We start from the raw sequence: 19,449 nt of genomic DNA, 5'->3' as shown, positions 1-19,449 counted from the left end.
ATGATGCGTCTGATCTAAAAGATGCCTATTTGTTGATTCCAATTTTTCCTCCCCACAGAAGATTTCTACAATTTCAGTGGAAGGGTCAATGCCTGGAGTTCCTGGCACTCCCATTCGGTCTATCGTCAGCCTCTTGGTGCTTCACGAAGCTACTGAGACCAGTGATGGAATGTCTCAGAACCAAGGGTGTCAGATTGATTATATATCTGGACGATATTCTGCTGATGGCTCAGTCCCCTCAAGTCCTAGTCTCGCACTTGGATTGGACCATCAGTCTCCTACAGGATTTAGGTTTTCTGATCAATTTACAGAAGTCATTGTTGAAACCCACACAGATAATAGAGTTTCTGGGCTTCCAGATAAATTCCACGTTATGTCAACTTCTCCTTCCATCTTAGAAGATACGCAACATCAAGAGAGAATTGAGATCGGTTTTAACCTGTCAGACTGTATCATTGAGGAATATAGCCAGAATAGTGGGCTTATAAGCTTCATCGATTCAGGCGATATTCCCAGCACCCCTACATTATCTGACACTTCAGAGGCTCAAGATCAGACATTTACAACAGGGTCTGAGTTACTCAGAACAAATCCCATTGACTACCGAAGTAAGATCGGAGTTTCAATGGTGGCTTCATCATATGGAAGCTTGGAATGGCAGAGCGATTTTCGGCTCTCGTCCGGAGGTAGTGATAGAATCCGATGCCAGCAGATGGGGTTGGGGAGCTCGTTGCAACTCCCTAGTGACGGAGGGCAGATGGTCAGAATGGGAACAATCCCTTCACATCAATTGTCTGGAACTTCTAGCGGGTTCATTTGCCATAAAGAGTCTCTCCCCGCAGAAAACAGATTGTTGCATACTATTACGGATGGACAATATATCGGCCGTGAGGGATGTCAACAAGCTCGGAGGCACGAAATCCAGAATCCTGGCGGAGATTGCCAAGGATTTCTGGCATTATTGCCTATCTCAATGTCTAGTAGTCATAGCGGAATACCTGCATGGGGACCAGAATATCATAGCAGACTGGAACTCCAGATACCTATCAGATCCACTGATTTTTGCTCAGATAGTCAAGGAATGGGGCAATTGCGAAGTGGACCTGTTTGCATCACGTCTCAATTGCCAATTTCAAATATTTTACAGTTGGCGTCCAGACCCTTATGTATTAAAGACAGATGCCTTTCTTCAGGACTGGTCCCAGTTTCGAGGCTATGCGTTCCCTCCTTTTCTGATGATTGCCAGAGTTCTGTCTCAAGTGCAGAGACAGAAAACAGAGGTTGTTCTGGTGACTCCAATTTGGAGAGCACAGCCTTGGTTCCCCAGTGCTCTGCATTTAGCCCGTGCCTCTCCTCTTCGGATTCCTCCTCGTCCGAATCTTCTCTTGAGTCCAGAGGGCCTTCAACATCCTCTGATCTTGTCAGGGAAGTTAACACTTCTGGTCTGGTTAATTACAGGTCAAGATGGAATAACCCAGATGTTTCGCAACAAGCTGCGGAGTTCATTAAGCAGGCCTGGGCCAGTAGTACCCATAAGAGATATAATCCAGCCTGGTGCAGATGGTCTAGTTGGTGTGATGGAAGGGGTGCCAATCCAGTGGAAGCACATATTGGCTTGATAACTTTCTAGCAGAACTAGCTAGCTCGGGTTTGGCTTATCGGACGGTCAATTATTTTAGATCTGCCATTTCAGCAGGACATTCGCAGTTAGAATGTAAGCCCATTGGAGAACATCCATTAATTTGCAAGCTTTTGAGGGGTATACGTCTTTCTAAACCCCCTCAACCTAAATATACTGTTTTATGGGTTGTTAATATTTAAAAATTCCTTGATTCTTGGCCTGCCAACAGATATTTGTCTCGCAAACAACTTTCAGCTAAGCTAACCATGCTGTTATGACTTCTCTTGCAAAAGAGTATCGGACGTCAGAGCCTTAGATTTAGCAGGGAGAACTTTTCCGCCAGAAGGAGTCTCCTTTTCGGTGACAAGAAGAACTAAAACAAATTGCAGGTCAGAATCCTATCCAGTTTATACAGAAAATTCGAAATTATGTGTTGTTCAGTGTTTAAAGGATTATGAAGTTGTCACAGAAGAATTTCGACAGGATGAGAAAGGTCAATTGTTAATTGCTTTGCAAAAACCTTTTAAACCAGTTTCCTCAGCTACTTTAGGATGAGATGGTTGATGAGTGAAGCAGGTATTGATACCTCGGTTTTCGGGGCCCATTCTGCTAGAGGGGCTATGGCTTCAAAATCATTTGCCTTAGGTTCTCGTTTAGAGGACATAATGAAAGCTGCAGATTGGTCTTCAGAAAATACTTTTCGTAAGTTTTATCATAAACCTGTATTGGATGTAGCTAGTGTGGTGATGGAACAGCTTTGAACTAGCATAATCGGAGCCTCCGGTCCTGACATAGAATAAAAAAAATTCTAGCTATCACGTCAAGAATTTTCAATTCTATTAAGGACACGGAGGCGAGGATTATCCCTCCCTTGTTATATATATGGAATATTTATTATCAATTATTGTACATATCTGATGATATATTGTTATTTAACCCTCCCATTATTTTCAATTATAAAGTTTGAGATAAGGTATACTTTATGAGATATTACCTGCCTGTTTATTGTTACAGCTTCTGATCAGAAGAACGCCTGAAATTCGCAACCTCAAGTAAGTTGGGTTATAATGTTCTAACCAGTTGTTTCTCCGGCATGGAGCCTTCCAAGTTTCGGTTCTTCAGTATGGGGAAGTTCATGACTCCGGATTACGGGATGGTGTAAGAAGTTTGATTTCAAGTTGATTTTATCTGTTTTGAACAAAGAAAGAGGAAGTGACTTCATAGGTCAAAGGACTCATAGCAGAGGACATGGACGGTGATTGGACCATGTGACAGGATGTTAGGTATCCTGGGTGTTGTAGTTTTTTCTGTTACTTCTTTTTGATTGGCTGCTGTTTAAGTCAGTAAAGAAAGAGAAAGCATAATCCTCGCCTCCGTGTCCTTAATAGAATTGAAAATTCTTGACGCGATAGCTCGAAATTGTTTTACTCCAGCCCCTATTTGGACCTTGCAAGTCTCCAAAACATCTAGTGGAGATGTGTTTATCAATAAAGGAGACTATTCAAATTTCCCATTTGGGTTTTCTCCAGTCAGGTAAACACAGGGAATTTAAGTATGAAGACTGGTTACAGAAATTGTGTGTGATATAAGTTGAAATAATTTGGCACACCTTGTTTAGGTGTTAACACATTATTGGCTCTGGCTGTCACATAAGGGAACTTAGGGGCATATTTATACTTGTTTTGCCAGAACTTGCATCTTTTTTTAAATTTTATTTTAAGCAAATTCGGTGCAAAACTAACTCCATATTTATACTTTGGCGCTAGACCCATCTAGCACCAAATTTATGGAGTTAGTCATTTTTTGGACATGGAAACCTACCTTGCGTTAATGTGATGCAAGGTAGGCGTTCCCGTACAAAAAATGGCTCTATGGCCTCAGCGCTATATTTATCCCCCCATGCTAAAATCAGGCATTGGGGGAAGAGGGGTCAAATAATGGTGCAAAGCTTGCTTGCTTTGCACCATTATTTAATGCCTGGGTCAGGCAAGGTTTTAGGAGACCTGAGGGCCTATTTCCATGGTGGGGCATCATGGAATAAGCCCACAGGTGCCGACCCCATGGACACCCCAACCAACACCAGAGGGACAGCAGAGGATGGGGGACCCCATCCCAGGTAAGTACAGGTAATTATTATTTTTTTTTTTGTAAGTGCTATGGCCATGCCCAGGGGACCCTGTTCCCCTCTGCTGGCCAGTGGGGTGGTGGGCATGACTCCTGTCTTTTCTAATACAGAAGTAATCTGGTATGGATGGTTCTACGTCAGAAAATGACTGTGTTTAGTGTTATTTTTTTAACTCTAACCTGCCTAACGTAATTTTTTGGTGCAAAACCCCCTTCTCCCATACCGCCAGCCCTACCTGGCTAACGTCATATTTTTTTTTTACGCTAACCTACCATTTGCACCCGCTTGCACCATTCCATAAATATGGTGCTCGGCTGGTGCTCAGAAACTGTGCAAGCCGGTGCTAAACTGCGAACTGCGTTAGTGCAGTTTTGCACCAAAAAGTATAAATATGCTCCTAACAACGTCTGACAGACTTTTCTTTAATTAAGCATTGACTTGAAATATAAGGAATATGACTACCACTAATCTCTCACAGCTTGATTAGTTTTTACAGATATTTTTGTCTGCTGTGGGGCAAGAATAAGAGAAATACATATTATGTATGAAAACCTACGTTTAAGGGTTGATCATATTGATTATTGGTATATTAAGACCATTAAATTAACAGCATAGTTCATAGTTTAAATGCCAAAACAAGAACCATTTATTGGTGAAATACCACGTTTCTCCATAATACATGTTGACACCTAATCTGCAATTTACCTTGCCACTTTTTTCACAACTTCCAAAATCACTGTTGAAAAAAGAAAATACTCAAGTTGTGACAATTTTTTTCAAAATATAAAACAAAAGAAACTTAATCACTATATGAAATTAAAGACAAGTTTATTTACTTTGTTCATTGTGTTTATTGCATCTCAAAGGGCACACATGCACTGGGGATTCCAAACAAAATACAAAGGAAAGCCATTTTGAAATGTACTTTGTATAATTTTCCCCGATTACAGTGTATGTTTATCCCCACAGTAAATCCAGAAACAACCACTTATCTTATGGTACCATACATCAATTACATAGTTAATTTGAAAGACTTACAGAAGGTGAATGTCTTTCTAGCCCGATATGCTTTCACAAACAGCTGCCAAGCCACTTTTCAACACTGATAAACAGTGACTTCATTTGAATGCATCAAAAACTTAAGCCAAGACACCAGCGTAAAGACTATGAACAATGAAAATGCGATCACAAATTTAAAAAATAAATTATTATGTAATAGTGTTAACAGAAGAACTTGATGTAGACAGAGGGAATATACTTCCTGCACATTTTGAGAATAATAGACTAAACAAACAAACAGGCAAATTAACAAAGATGAACACAAAACAAAGTAAAAAATAAATTGCTAACTTATCGAGATGGTCTGGCGAAAGGTGATCCAAAAAAGTCTGTTTTCAAGAATTTAAATCCCTCAAAATGACAGACACATTTGGCTTCTTTTTTTGCTTTACTGTGCTAAACAGTTTACCTGGGGTCAAGCCCATTAAACTGACACATATGCTGATCCATGTACAAAAAATTAAATGTATAATTAAAATATACAATTTAAATAAAATAGTGATAAATAAGAATTTCTTTCCGATATGATGTTCATGCTTGTTACAGTAGCCTCAAAGAGCTGTGTGTGTGTCATGGAAGATTGCATTTTTTAAATATTAATTTAAATTATAAATATTTCTTAGCATATACAGTACCACAAAAATAAAACAATTTCCACAACAACGCAAGTTCCCATGAATGGAAAAGTAGCCTACACAAAAGAACAGACCTTTGTATATACGGAGAGGGTTCGCCTTGCTACTCGATATGATCATCACACCATGTACGTTTTTGTAACGAATACACAGGTAAAACGCAAATGCTGTGGTTTGTCAAAAAGGTATATACATAAAAGCCTCCAAAACACAGACACATTGCTCCGAGTGGATCACCAAAAACAGTTGCATCATCTGCCCTCCAAAGTTTAGAAAACACTAGAAGGCATCAATTACATACATCCATTGTTTAAACTGTAAGACACAGAAGGAACCCTTTTTCACAAAAATGGAGGTAAGAGTAGGGATAACAGCTAAGGTAGTACACATTCCTAATGTTCACTTTCACAGCTGTGCTACAACTTTCAGAAGTAAAATTAGGTCTGAAGAAGCACTGGGTTTGGTAGTGGTGGCTCATTTCAAACTGAGCTTAAATAGGTCACTGGTAGGCTCCAAACTCTCACATTCCCATCACAAAAGTGCAACTGTAAAGAGAAAACACAACAGTTAGAACGGCACTCACACCCATTTCCTCAGTAATTTCCACATTTTGTTTGTCCATTTTAAATCAGAAACATGACATTGTTCACCAGGTCACTTTCTGGGTTCATAAATTGTAACATTTTTTTTGTTTTTTTTGTTGTTTTTTTTTAAAGAGTCGGCGGCAATAGTAATATTCTGATTTATTAATTAAAAGGGCCACCAGTAAACGAGGTCCCAATACATCTCAAAATCCAAGTATACTCCATGACAAAGCAACATTCTAGAATGTGTACTGCTGATGATTGGTAAAGACCAGACTTGGTAAAGTGAGCTGTCTTTTTAGTCTATAGTGAATGGCTACTTTAAATTATAAATTCCAAGAAGAAATCTTCTCCCTCATGATGATGGGGGAGAATTACACCACTGGGTTCCCTTTTGAACAATAGTTCCTCCATAAATTGGAGAGATTTTCCCTTACCACCTATCGTAAGTCAAGCCACTAGTCTTTACTAAATAATCTTCAAGGCATAAAAACTAAATACAATAAATGTCAAATGTATTCAGAAGTCGAGAAGTTAAAGCTCAGTACCGTGTTTACATGCAAGGAAAGTGAGTATAATTATGAGTTAAATTTCTAACCATCCAACTTAATGATCTAGGCTCATGCTAATGATATAGGTCTCTTGTAGGATTAAGTTGCTCGTGCACAGCATACAAACCCAACAGTTCTGTGGTGACTTCATACCAATGATAGCACACAGAGCACAAGTGTCCACGTGATCCCTAAATAGGCGAGGCAGAGGGAAAGCTGCTACAAGCAGCCAATGAAACATCAATCATGATTTAAACATGGATCACTGCAGCTTAGGCTACCTAAGCGGAAAACAATGGAGAGTAAAGCGACAGAATATATCAAAATAAGAGAACATGCATTGGCAAAGCCAACAGGTTTTGCCTATTGTGCGAGTCATGCTGTTTTTTTTTGTTTTTTTTTTTTTAATTTTTTTTTTTACTTTAAGTAATATTGCACAGCAGCTCAACTGCTCTGCAATATGTAAAACAAAAACTGACAAAGTCAACATGATTCGCATAGGTGGAACCTATAGGCTTTGCCAATGCTTGTTACCTTTTACCACACTGATTACAGTGGGGTTAGTGCTATATAAATGCCACAATGCTATACATTTGCATTAATTTTTTAGCTGCACATCAGATGTTTACCCTTCCACCAGTTTGCTTCTGTAATCCTCTTTGTGATTAAATGAAAGGAGAAATAACTTTGGTGTGATAACTGGTTCTCTAAAAATCGCAAACTCGAGAACTGGAAAAATGCCTAATTAGGACATGGAATGGCCTTTTTATTACTCACAAGTACTGGCACAAATGTTGAGAAACACATGGTGGCATGGCAAATCACCAAAATTGTGATAATCTTGTGCAAATAAGGAAATTGTTACTTACCCAGTAAGTGGCATGTAGTGCTGTAGATTCACATGCGTTGGATAAGTCCACAATCTAGTGTTGGACTACGAGTGTCACAAGTTCTTTTTCTTCTAAGAATGTTTTCGAGTCACAAGACCGAGTGACTCCTCCTCTCGGTGACAGTGCTCATGGGCAATGAGTCCTTTGTTAGATAGTTTTCCCGCAGGAGGGTGAAGTAAAGAGTATGGAAAATGTCACTTACCCGGTGTACATCTGTTCGTGGCATGTAGTGCTGCAGATTCACATCATCTGCATAGCTCTTCCAAAATCTAGTGTTGGGCTCCGAGTGTTACAAGTTGTTTTTCTTCTAAGAAGTCTTTTTGGAGTCACAGGATCGAGTGACTCCTCCTCTCGGTTACAGTGCGCATGGGCATCGACTCCATGTTAGATTGCTTTCCCGCAGAGGGTAAGGTAGGAGTGATAGAGTATAAAGAAAAGAGATGTCCATGCTAAATTTAAACATATATATATACATATATATATATATATATATATATATATATATATACATATGTATAAATGTTAACTCAAATGACTACAGGCTGCCGGGGAGGTAGGAGGGTGCATGTGAATCTGCAGCAGAACATGCCACAAACAGATGGGGTAAGTGACATTTGCCGTCTGATGGCATGTGTAGCTGCAGATACACATGCTGTGCATAGACTACAAAGCAGTTAGTCCTCCCATAAAAGCGGTGGTTAGCCTGTAGAAGTCAGAGGTGTTTTAAATAATGTTCTGAGTACAGCTTGACCCACTGTGGCTTGCTGTGTTGCTAAAAAAACTACACAATAGTGTTTAGTAAATGTATGTGGTGTTGACCAAGTAGCTGCTTTACATATTTCAGCCATTGGTATGTTTCCTAAAAAAGCCATTGTATCGCCTTTCTTCCTTGTGGAATGTGCTTTAGGAGTAACTAAGAGTTGTCTTTTGGCTTTAACGTAGCATGTTGTCCATACGGATCAGAACCACTTTGTGGGAGAGTTGTGGCAGAAATGCTTTGAGCGCTAGAAGGACGGCTAATAACTCCAAGTAGTTGATGTGATAAGTTTGTGAAATGGGATCTTATCTGCCTTGTATTCTAAGGTAGTTGAGTTGATGTATCTGTAGTGAGAGTGATTTGAGGCACAGGGTCTTGAAAGGGTAGCCCTTTTGAAAGGTTGGTGGGATTCTACCATTGCAGAAAGGGGTAAGTCTCTCAGTCCAGCAACACTAGATCCCGAAGATGACCCTGTGACTGAGACCATTGATGAGACAGACACTGCTGTAATGATGCATGTGTAGTCTGGCATGAAGAACTATGGCAGCGCAGGAAGCCATCATCCCTAATAGCTGCATCAACAGTCTGACTGTGTAAATATGGTTCTCCTTTAATTGAGACAGAAGAGTTTGCAAAGCTTGAAGCCATGCTGGGATTGGATATGTCAACCTTGAATGAGTATTGAGAATTGCTCCCAGATAAGGCTGTATCTGTGAGGGGTGGAGATAGGATTTGAGAACGTTGATTGTGTAGAAGGTTTCCTGTGTACCGAGTATGCTTCTGTCATTGTTGGATGATACTGGTTTTGATGAGCCAATTGCCCAAATATGAGAAAACGTGAATATGTTGTCTTCTGAGGAACGCAGACACTACTGCTAAGCTTTTTGTGAATATGCTGGGATCGGTTGTTACCCTGAATGGTGGAACCTTGAATTGATTATGTTTTCCCGAAAAGACAAATCAGAGATATTTGTGATGTGCTGGATGTATGGGAATGTGAAAATAAGCATCTTTGAGATCTAATGCTGTCATGTAATTTCTATGCTGTAATACGGGAATAACCTCTTGCAGAGTGACTGTATGAAAATGCTCTAAAGGTATGTATAGGTTAAGAGGTTAGAGGTCCAGAATTGGTTTAATGAGCCGTCTTTCTTTGGTGTAAGGAAGTTTAGGGAATATACTCCTAACTCTTGTTGAGATAGGGGAACTAGTTCTATAGCCCCTTTGAGATTAAGGCATTGTACCTCTTTTAAGAGAATGAGATCATTGCGTGAGTTTGTGAACATGAGAGGGCATATTTGGTGGAGTGGAAATTAGTTCTAGACTATAACCATGTTGGATAATTGACTGAACTCATTGATCTGTGATGATACTATAACATTGAGGACAGATATTTGCTAGTCTTCCACCCAGCGGAGAGGTGTGAGCTGTTGGGATTTGTAAGAAGTCACTGTCTTGTATTTGAGGCAAAATGTCTAGAGGTGGACGCCTTACCTCTGCCTCTTATTTGCGCCCCTGTAAGAGCCTCTGAAGGAACCTCTATTGTACCTTGTTTGGTTTGGGAGGTGGAAGGCTTGTTAGATGACTTGAAACCTCCCCTTAATGTTGGCCTACAAAAAGTACCCCTAGTTGGTTTAGTTACTAAGCCCCCCATTACTTTAGCTGTTTGAGTCTTTTTTCAGCTTGTCAATAGTGGTATCAACCTCTGGGCCAAATAAGTGTTCTTCATCGAAAGGCATGTTGACAATTGCCTTTGTATTTCTGGCTTGAAGCCTGAGCACTTCAACCAAGCATGCCTTCTTATGAGAACACTGGTGTTAACACCATGTGCTGCTGTATCTGCTGCATCAATGGCACATCAGATTAAATTGTTTGAGATGGCCCCCCCTTTGGGACTATCTCCGGACCTCTTTTTGATGTTCTTGTGGATGATACTGGAGCAGTTACTCCATTTCTTCCCAGTGAGCCCTGTCATACCTTACTAGGAGTGCCTGAGAATTTGCAATTCTCCAGTGATTTGCAGCTTGAGCACCACCCTTTTGCCCACTGCGTCCAGTTTTTTTTTTTTGCTCTCCTTATCAGTAAGAGGAGCATCTCCTCTGGACTGACTTGGCACGCTTTTGTGCCGCACGTACGATTAGAGTCTGGTGGTAGTTGTGATTTTATAAATGTTGGATCTGAGGGTGCAGCTCTGTATTTTTTTTTACTCGACCCTTGGTGTAATCACTCTTGACCTAACAGGTTCTTTGAGGATCTCGGTGGCATGTCTAAGCATATGTGGCAGCATGGGTAGGAACTGACTCTTTATGGGTGTTGATGAAAGTGTCAAAGAGGAAATCCTCTTTGCTAGGGTCAGTGTGCATATGTACATTATGATATACCGTTGCACTTGCAATAACTTGGTTGTATGCTGTTGTTTCATCAGGGGGTGAAGGCCTGGAGTACAAAACAGCTACATTGGAGAGTATGGGATCTGGATCATATAAATGCCATGGATCTACATCTTGTGGAACATAACCTAAGTCATCTCTATGAGGTGATGATTACCCTTATGGAGAGAATTGTGGCTGTATGAAAGATGTAGGAAATTGTGGTGATAGTGGAGTAAGAGGAAGTACAGGAGAGTGAGGTGGAGAAGGCTGAGGTTGATCTGGATCCTTGTCTTTGTCCTTGGAGGCTTTTTTTTTTTTTTCTTTCTTTTTTTTTTTAGGAGGAGGAGCAGTGTCCAATGTTTCTTGAAAGGTAGGGTCTCCTTTTAATTGGAACAGGCGGAGAAGCAATTATTTTCCTTGTTCCTATTTGTATATGAATTTTGCGCTGACGAGCGTCCATGACTTCCAAAATGGGGTCCACTTGCGAAGTCCCTTCAGCTGAAATTGTGGAGTCTTCTGTAAGCATAATTTTCGATTCTGAAATTTTCGGCATTGGAGTTATTCGGAACGAAGGTGTCGGCTCCGAAGCTGATGTTGAAAGCTTCCTTTTCAGAGCCTAAGTGCTCGAATTGAAAGCTTGACTCGATCCCGATATTGGGTGGGATGCTGTTGAGTCTTTGGTCAGTGCCGAAGACACCTTGGTCTTTGCAACTTTCAGTGCTGAACCGTAGCGTGGGGCATCTGAATATAATTTTCAGATCCTACCATGGGCCGAAGGCAGTGGTGGACCGATGACCAGCTTGGAAGTCTTTTTCAACATCTTTATGTGCAAAGATGGGGCTGTTGTACTCACATACTATGTTGCTGGAATTGACTGGCTCTCGATGTCAGAATCTTCATCCAAGTTGGAGTCTCGGGTAGAGAGGGCTGCCTGATGTTCAGTTTCTTCTTGTGCATGTTCCTCTCCGAAGATGTCAGGAGTGTTGCCCAGTGTCTTGGACGTCATCTCCAATGACGCGCTCTTCAGTCCTGGAGTCTTTTTCGATCAGGCGTCGCAGGTCTCTTCTTTAAGTTCCGGGGACAAGCACAAGTTACACATCAAGTGTTGATCTGTGTATGGCAACTTGGAAGGCATTGAGGACAGAACCCAAATGGAGTTCGTCCCATTAGCCCAGCATTTTTTGGCAGCAAATTAACATAGTAGGCCCAAGAAGGGTTTGAACGCCATTAGGGGCGTTGAACCGACCCCGACGCTGAAAATCAGATTGATTAGTTAAAGTGTGGAAATATACTATCAAAATACTATACCGTTGGTGAAAAAATGACGGAAAGGAAAGTTCGAAAGATCGACCCGAGAGGAAACACGTCCAAACCAGACAGTGAAGAGAAAAAAAAATCTAACAAAAGGACTCAATGCCCATGCGCACTATCACCAAGAGGAAGAGTCACTTGATCTTGTGACTCGAAAAGATTCTTCGAAGAAAAACAACTTGTAACACTCCGAGCCCAACACTAGATGGGATACTTATGCAAAGCATATGTACCTACAGCCACACATGCCATTGAACAATAAATTACTCAAGTACACCATGGTGACAGGCTTTCTAGTATTTGCTGAAATTCAACTTACGGGCAGAGAAGTAGATGCAATTTTAAGGAGAACAATGCACTGGTCTCAATCTAAGATAAACCACCTCTTTCCCCTCCACACACAAAATTAGAGACAATGGGCATGCACAGGTGGAAGTAACAGACAGTGTCAGTACTAAAAAGTGCCTTCTGTCTGCTTGAAGTTTGGTAGGTGTTCGCGTGTTGCACATGGTAGTTTTTGAATAGGACGTGGTGTACGGGCCGAAATGTTGGGTAGGTTGCACGAATAGAGTGGTGCAAAGGTATGTAGCGCTAGGAAGAGCTGCTGCATGCTCCTGCTTCATTCATATTTAAGGTATAGCCTATCAATCCAGGTATAAGGTATACTCACCAATGCCAGCCTTAAGGTATGGTCTCCAATTCTAGTCTCCTAGCTACCCGTTCACTTCAGCAAAGTTTACTCTAAAAAAGCTGATCTCCATGAAGTGCTCACAATATGGAATGTATGATGAATATAACTTTAGAAAGCATACATGTGCTGATAACTATTTTGTTATTTCCAAACTCTATTTTACTTGTTTTATTCATGTCAGAACGATGACAAAGATTCCAGTTGACTTGCTGGGTTCGAACCTGCGAGCAAAATGTTAAATCCAGCACTTGTAATGGATGCAACAGTCAACTGCACCACTATATAAGGCCTAATTTATGGGGTTTTCTCACTACAGACAAACCAATAGGTTATTTTGCATTAGCATAGTAAAGGTGTGACTGAAGCAAACACAAAATAAAACAAATAAAAAATAACTTCCACTAGCAGTCACAAAGAAAGCAAAAAAAAGGAGTCATAAGAAAGACAGTAAAACAAAAACAGCAGATGACTCAGCAACCAAAGACATTAACTGAAATCTTTCCAAACGGCGCTGCCAATGTTTTCAAAAGCAAATCATATGTTTTGACTCCTCAAATAGGTTTACTCACTGATTTCACAGACACTAGAGGTAACACACTGTGTACACATTCAGCCCCACCCCTTACAACTTAAAAAACTGCCAAACAGTTGTACATTCTCATAGCGGTTCCGAAAAGAATTACATGAAAGTCTCGGGGAAGACTCTCCGTCTTCTTGGCGCAGTAGGACGGAAGTGTAATGGATGACGGCAGGAAGGAAGTTTCTGGATGAGGGTCACTTTGCGCAGTGCGCACAAAGTGTTGTAGTTTTTACGGAAACCCAAGATATCGGTGCTGTAGGTCCAGTTCAGTTACGAAGAAGATATTTAATACTGCAATAATATTTTAATATATTCAATAAAATGAAAAAGCAAATCTGGCAGTTGTAAAATAAACAAAACTTTGTTTGGAACAATCATGGAACTCGTGCCTTCACATTTAAATGGCCGGAAAAGCAAGTATGGCAAAGCATAAAAGAAGCTAGAGTAAGGGTTAGATCAGCCAACCTGGAAGCTGGGAAACAGAGTTGGAGTCCCCCCGGAGGCACAACATCCATTGTTTCTGTGCAAATTGCTTAATCGCTCCATGTCTGTAAAGAGCTCCAACTCGTTCGTGCGATGTATAAAATAGCAAATCAAGTAAGAAAATAAATAAACAAAGGTTCGTTTGTTACAATACCGAAACTCGTGTCTTCACATTTAAAGGGCCAGAAAAGCAAGTAAGGCGAGGCAGAAAAGAAACTAGCTGTAAGGTTCAGAGAGGGCGACCTGGAAGATGGAGAACAGGGTTCAAGTCTCCGATGGGAGGCACAACATCCATTGTTCTGTGTAATCATTTAATCTCTCCAGGTTTGAGGTATTTGTAAAATAGTAAATCAATTAAGAAAAAATTATAGCAAAGGCCATGGAAACAGTAGTCCCCAAAAGTGGATGTAAACCGTACTTGGGCCTCAGGACACTCATAAGAGCAAACACAATGAGGAAGAGCAGGAAATAGTATGCCACAGCCAACAGAAAATGAGGAAAAGTAAGTGGCAAGCACAAGATATATATTAACAAAGGATTTCACAAACACAGCGCAAACACTGTGCAGGTGAAAGCTAAAAACCAGAGCAATGCCCTACGTAGGAATACACTGAACATTAGGCAAGCAGGTTAATAATCCTCAACCATCAGCAGAATACATGAAAAAGAAAACCAAAACCCTTGTACAGAAAGTGGTCATGCCTGTGCATGAAATTCACAGCCGCATGGCACCTAATGTCAATCAATTAATCAATCAGTGTATTTGTAGAGTGCACTACCACCTGTGAGAGTCTCAAGGCACTGAGGGGGGGGGGGGCAGGGGGTGAGTGCTTCTACTGCTCAAATAGCCAGGTTTTGAGCTGCTTCCTGAAAATCAGCAGGTCTTCGGTCTGTCGCAGGGGCAAAGGATGGGTGTTCCAGGTCTTGGCGGCGAGGTGGGAGAAGGATCTGCCTCCGGTAGTTGCTCTCCGGATGTGGGGGGCGGTGGCGAGGTCAGCTGAGCGGAGTTGGCGGGAGGGGTTGTAGAAGGTGAGTCGTCTGTTGAGGTAGGCTGGCCCAGTGTTGTGGAGCGCCTTGTGTGCGTGGGTGAGGAGCTTGAAGGTTATCCTTTTGTTGACGGGGAGCCAGTGTAGGTCTCTCAGAAGGGGGGTGATGTGGCTGTGGGCATCGAGGATCAGGAGTGCGGAGGCGTTTTGTAGGAGTTTGGCCGGGGCTCCTGCATAGAGGGTGTTTTCGTAGTTAAGTTTGCTGCTGACGAGGGCTTGGGTGACTGTTCTTCTTGTATCTGCGGGGACCCATCTGTAGATCTTGCGGAGCATGTGGAGGGTGTTGACGCAGGTTAAGGAGACATCGCTGACTTGCTTGGTCAAGGAGAGTGCTGAGTCGAGGATGATGCCCAGGTTGCGTGCGTGGTGGGTGGGTGTTGGGCCGCTCCCAGAGCGGTCGGCCACCAGGAGTCGTCCCAGGCTGAGGGGTTGGCGCCGAAGATGAGGACCTCCGTCTTATCAGAGTTCAATTTCAGTTTGCTGTTCCTGATCCATTCGGCGACGGTCTTCATTCCTTCGTGGAGGTTGGATTGGGCGGTGAGGGGGTCTTTGGTGAGGGAGAGGATCAGTTGGGTGTCGTCGGCGTAGGAGATGATGTTGAGGTTATGCAGCCGGGCGAGCGGGGCCATGTAGATGTTGAAAAGTGTAGGGCTGAGGGACGAACCTTAGGCAACGCCGCAGATGATCTTAGAGGCTTTAGAGCAGAAAGGGGGAGATGGACACTCTGGGTTCTGCCGGAGAGGAAGGAGGTGGTCCACTCCAGAGCCTTGTCCCGGATCCTTGCGTTGTGAAGGCGTGTGCATAGGATGCGATGGCAGACGGTGTTGAAGGCAGCCGAGAGGTCCAGGAGGATGAGGGCCGCAGTTTCGCTGTGGTCAAGCAGGGTCCTGATGTCATTGGTGGCGGCGATGAGGGCGGTTTCCGTACTGTGGTTGCTGCGGAACCCTGACTGTGATGGGTCCAGGATGTTGTTTTCTTCGAGGTAGTGGGTCAGTTGTCTGTTGACGATCTTCTCAATGACCTTGGCCGGGAATGGGAGCAGGGAGATGGGGCGGAAGTTCTTGAGGTCTCTCGGGTCCGCCTTGGGTTTCTTGAGTAGGGGTTTGATCTCAGCATGCTTCCAGCTCTCGAGATAGGTCGCGGTCTCGAAGGAGACGTTGATGACTTTGCAGAGGTGGGGTGCAATGGTGGCGCTTGCTTTGTTAAAGATGTGGTGCGGGCATGGGTCTGACGGAGATCCAGAGTGGATGGAGCCCATGGTTTTGATTGTGTCGTCTTCGTTCACGTTGGCCCAGACTAGCAGTGGGTTGTAGTTGAAGGTTGGAGGAGAGTCTGAGGAGTCAGTGATTGGCGGGTGGTCTGGCTGTTGAAGCTGTCATGGATGTCTGATCTTGTGGTGGAAGAAGGTGGCGAGGGAGTTGCACAGGTCTTGTGAAGGTGGGATGTCATTTGTGCTGGAGCTGGGGTTGGAGAGTTCATTCACGATGTTGAAGAGCTCCCTGCTGTTGTGTGCATTGTTGTCCAGGCGGTCTTTGAAGGAGGTTTTCTTGGCAGATCTGATGAGGTGATGGTGATTGCGGATGGCGTTCTTGAAGGCGGCATGGTTGTCCGGAGTCTGTTCGAGGAGCCACTTTCTCTCCAGTTTCCAACAGGTTTGCTTGGAGACTTGAAGGCCCAAGATGAACCAGCTGGCTCTCTTGTTGGCACCTCTGTTGGAAGGTTTATTGATCGGGGCAAGGGTGTTGGCACAGTCTTCGATCCAGCGCCAGAGGTTGTAGGCTGCGAGGTCGGGATTGGTGGGTTCGGTGGGTGGTTTTCGGGTGAGGTTGGTGTTCAGCTGGTCTTGGCTGATTTTGCTCCAGTTGCGGCGGGGGATCTGTTGGGTGTGGTGGTGCGTGGTAGGTTTCTGGAAGGTGAAATGGATGCAGCGGTGCTCAGTCCACGGGAGTTCGGTGGTGTGGCTGAAGGTGACGTGGGGGCTAGCAGAGAAGACTGGGTCCAGCATGTGGCCGGCGGAGTGTGTTGGGGTAGTGACGAGTTGTTCGAGTCCAAGGGTGGCAAGGGTGTCGCTTAGGGTGGTGGTGTTGGGATCGTTGTTATTCTCCAGGTAAAAGTTCAGGTCGCCGAGGAGGACGTGGTCAGCGGAGGCTAGGGCGTGCCTGCTGGCAAGGTCAGCAATGGCGTCGCAGAACTGAGGCCAAGGTCCGGGGGGTCTGTAGATGAGGGTTCCTCTGAGGGTGGTGTTGGGGTTGGTGTGTATCTGGAAATGCAGGTGTTCGGCGGTGCTGAGGTGTCGTCGGTATAGGCGGTGACCCTGATGGTGTTCTTGTGGAAGATGGCAATTCCGCCTCTGACTCCGTTGGTGCGATCCCTGCGTGATCTTTTACCCGTCCGGAATGGCTATGGCGATGTCTGGGGCCGAGGAGGCATTCATCAAGGTCTCCGTCAGGAAGGCAACATCCGGGGTGGAGGTGTCGAGCAGGTCCCAGAGTTTGACGGCATGTTTGCGTGCGGAGCGAGTGTTAAGTAGGATGCATCAGAGGTAGTTGCGGTCAGGCTCAGCAGGTGGTTGGATGATTTGGAGGGTGATGAGGCTGCAATTCTGGCAGGTGAAGGGTCCCTGGGTGTGCTTAGGGGAGGCCAGGAAGCAGGCGTGTGCTCGTCCGGTGTTGAGTGCGGTGCTGGCGGTGTAACGGCGTTGCTGGCCGTGCTGGTTTTGGGGACCAGGTGTCCTGGCGCTCGGCGCGGTCAGGCTTGCCTTAGGTGCGCCCTTGGCGCGCCAGTGGCGCGTCCGTGCTGCAGCTGCCATATGAGGGAAGGTGGGAGTTAGTGGCAGCAGGGAGGAGGGAGGTGAGCGAGCAGCGAATTGGAGAGCAGGGGGTGGGGATGCAGGGATGCCGCGGCGGGAAAAGCGATAACTGAAGTGGAGGGAGGGGGGCTGCAGGGACTCAGCGGCAGGGGTCGAGGGGAAGGAAAAAGAACAAAAAAGAATCACGGGCACCTGGAAGCAGAGGCAGCACCGGCACGCAGTGCAGGGGAGCGACCTGCCTGAAGCAGGGTCAAGGGTCGCTCCACTCACCGCGCCGCGGCTGCCATATGAGGGGAGGTGGGAGTAAGTGGCAGCAGGGAGGAGGGAGGGGAGCGAGCAGCGAATGGGAGAGCAGGGGGCGGGGCTGCAGGGGCGGGAAAAGGGAAAACTGAAGTGGAGGGAGCGCGGCAGGGCCGCAGCGGCAGAGGTCGAGGGGAAGGAAAAAGAACAAAAAAGAATCACGGGCACCTGGAAGCAGAGGCAGCACCGGCACGCAGTGCTGGGGAGCGACCTGCATGAAGCAGGGTCAATGGTCACTCCTCTTACCGCGCCTCTGCTGCCATATGAGGGGAGGTGGGAGGGAGTGGCAGCAGGGAGGAGGGAGGGGAGCGAGCAGCGAATGGGAGGGGAGCAAGTAGCGAATGGGAGAGCAAGGGGGGGGCCGCAGGAGCGGGAAAAGGAAAAACTGAAGTGGAGGGAAGGTGGGGCGGGGCGGGGCCGCAGGGACGCAGGGGTCGAGGGGAAGGAAAAAGAACAAAAAAGAATCACAGGCACCTGGAAGCAGAGGCAGCACCGGCACGCGGTGCAGGGGAGCGACCTGCCTGAAGCCATGTGTCAATATCTATTTGACTGTTTTACAAATAATTCTTGCTCGTGCCACTAGATGGCACAATACGCTGCTATTCAGCATAGGTAAGAACCAGGATGAATAATTACCAACATGCAGATATTAATGGAGAAATATCACTGATGCTCCAATCAAAGGACACACACATTTCTACTTTTCACAGCAAATATAGCGTAGCGTGTACCGGCAATTGTAAGCCACATTACATATTTGTCGCTCCCATGGCTCACAAGATTCTAATGCCCTAGTAACCAGAAGTTAACCTAATAATAAAATCAGTAGGCTGACAATTGGTCTTTAAGTGTTCTCCTGTCAGGATCCACATTCTTAGAGAAGGCTCTCCATGCAACAGGTTACAAACATGTCTTGCTTGATCTAAGCATAGGTTTTTAAAACTCTTCTACCTTATTTCTATCCTAAGCTTGAAAGGTGACATACTTTCTCATCAGTAACGTATTAGCAATTTCACTATGTTGTTGAGCCACAGTAAGATGATAGTGCAGTTGTTTTCTTGAGGTCAATTGATAACAAAATGAAAGGACAGACATGGAAATACAGTAGAGTAACTAACGTAATTCTTAAGAGAAATTCCTGCCACTGCTATAAGATCCTTCAACTTAAGATCAGCAAATGTGAATAGGTAGTTAGCCTTATAGAGTAAGGCAGAGTTTTAATTGTTATCCAGAGCTCGAAGATACCATAGGAACATTTTTACGATCGCACTATCAAGGAAGAGAAGGAGCTATGAGAATATATACAAGGAACTCTTGCCGAGGGACTTATCTGCCACTCAACCTCTTAGGCTGTTAATGGAGAATTATATCTATGCAGTGATGACTATGAACTAAACGTTATAAGAATAAAAAAAAACGATCTCTTTCCTCTCATCTCAGTGCTCCTTGATTAAATATGTACTGCTTTTGTCTTTACATAAATAGATTTAAAAGGGGTACACAATGTTCTTCACATTAGGATACAGAATGAATGGAAACCATGTATAAAACTACATGGCAGTTTTTCCATCACTTAATAAATTAAATATTTATGGATACTTTGGACATCTACGTTATTGTATACCTTGAAGACAA

At 44.1% G+C, this 19,449-nt stretch overlaps 1 protein-coding gene across 11 annotated transcripts in view; it reads right to left on the bottom strand.

The window, feature by feature from the left end:
* Positions 1-4,557: 4,557 nt before the first annotated feature.
* Positions 4,558-19,449, bottom strand: part of SNAP91 (synaptosome associated protein 91) — a 639,351-nt gene continuing 624,459 nt past the window's right edge. For all 11 annotated transcript variants that reach the window (XM_069235597.1, XM_069235603.1, XM_069235599.1 and 8 more), the window contains one exon: positions 4,558-5,985. The gene's annotated coding sequence lies outside the window, so the exon portion shown is untranslated. The remainder of the gene's footprint in view (positions 5,986-19,449) is intronic.

This window comes from Pleurodeles waltl, chromosome 5 (genome assembly GCF_031143425.1).
Source record: "Pleurodeles waltl isolate 20211129_DDA chromosome 5, aPleWal1.hap1.20221129, whole genome shotgun sequence".
Classification (NCBI taxonomy): domain Eukaryota; kingdom Metazoa; phylum Chordata; class Amphibia; order Caudata; family Salamandridae; genus Pleurodeles; species Pleurodeles waltl.
The sequence above is the reverse complement of the archived record's forward strand: the minus strand, read 5'-3'. Positions and strand labels throughout refer to the sequence as shown.